Consider the following 1313-nt stretch of genomic DNA (forward strand, 5'->3'; position numbering starts at 1 on the left):
TGATACGTCTCCGACGTATCGATAATTTCTTATGTTCCATGCCACATTATTGATGATATCTACATGTTATATGCACACTTTATGTCATATTTATGCATTTTCTGGAACTAACCTATTAACAAGATGCCGAAGTGCTAGTCCCTGTTTTCTGCTGTTTTTGGTTTCAGAAATCCTAGTAAGGAAATATTCTCGGAATCGGACGAAATCAAGACCCAGGTTCCTATTTTTCCCGGAACCATCCAGAACACCCGAGAGCCGCCAGAGGGAAGCCCCGGGGGCCCCACACCACACCCTGGCGCGGCCAGAGGGGGGGCCGCGCCACCCTATGGTGTGGTGGCCCCAGGCCCCCTCCGAGGCTGCCCTTCCGCCTATTTAAAGCCTCCATCGCGAAAACCCTATTACGAAGAACGAAACCCACAGAAACCTTCCAGAGCCGCCGCCATCGCGAAGCCAAGATCTGGGGGACAGAAGTCTCTGTTCCGGCACCCTGCCGGGACGGGGAATTGCCCCCGGAGCCATCTCCACCGCCGTCTCCACCGCCATCTTCACCGCCATCGCTGCCTCCATGATGAGGAGGGAGTAATCCACCCCGAGGCTGAGGGCTCCGCTGTAGCTATGTGGTTCATCTCTCTCCCATGTACCTCAATACAATAATCTCATGAGCTGCTTTACATGATTGAGATTCATATGAGTTTTGTATCACTACTATTCTATGTGCTACTCTAGTGATGTTATTAAAGTAGTTTTATTCCTCCTGCAATGTGTAAAGGTGACTAGTGTGTGCACCGTGTGGTTCTTGGCGTAGGCTATGATTATGATCTCTTGTAGATTGTGGAGTTAATTATCATTATGATAGTATTGATGTGATCTATTCCTCCTTCATAGTGTAATGTGGACGGTGTGTGCGCTATGTTAGTTCTTGGTGTAATTATGTTGATCTATCTTGCACTCTAAGGTTAATTAAATATGAACATTGAATTGTGGAGCTTGTTAACTCCGGCATTGAGGGTTCGTGTAATCCTACGCAATGTGTTCATCATCCAACAAGAGTGTAGAGTATGCATTTATCTATTATGTTATGTGATCAATGTTGAGAGTGTCCACTAGTGAAAGCGGGATCCCTGGGCCTTGCTTCCAAGCATCGAATCTCCGTTTGTTTACTATTTTGTTACATGTTTGCTCGCTGCCATATTTTATTCAGATTGCTATTACCACTCATACTCATCCATATTACTTGCATCTCACTATCTCTACGCCGAACTAGTGCACCTATACATCTGACAAGTGTATTAGGTGTGTTGGGGACACAAGAG

Source organism: Lolium rigidum, chromosome 7 (assembly GCF_022539505.1).
Source record: "Lolium rigidum isolate FL_2022 chromosome 7, APGP_CSIRO_Lrig_0.1, whole genome shotgun sequence".
Taxonomy (NCBI): Eukaryota; Viridiplantae; Streptophyta; class Magnoliopsida; order Poales; family Poaceae; genus Lolium; species Lolium rigidum.